Here is a 299-nt window from a genome sequence, read left to right on the forward strand (position 1 = left end):
TTCTGTGATTCTGTGATTCTGTGTCTGTGAGCGAGTGCAGTTGCTTGGCCATGGTCTATGCTGTCTAGAGGTGCTTTTGCTCTGGCCTCAAGTCTACCAGAGGTCAAAGCTCTGCAGTAACACAATAAAGCCACAAACCTACTTAGCAGATCGGAGTAAACCTGTAGTTTGTGTCACTCAACTTATGGTCAACTGGGGGTCTCTGAGGCCACCATCTCACCCAGCCCATGGTGTGGAACAACCAGGATCAGCCTTCTCCCAACCATTAAACAACCGTGTGGCTGGGAGTGGTGGGAGTC

This window comes from Antrostomus carolinensis, unplaced genomic scaffold (genome assembly GCF_000700745.2).
Source record: "Antrostomus carolinensis isolate BGI_N321 unplaced genomic scaffold, ASM70074v2 scaffold26909, whole genome shotgun sequence".
Lineage (NCBI taxonomy): Eukaryota > Metazoa > Chordata > Aves > Caprimulgiformes > Caprimulgidae > Antrostomus > Antrostomus carolinensis.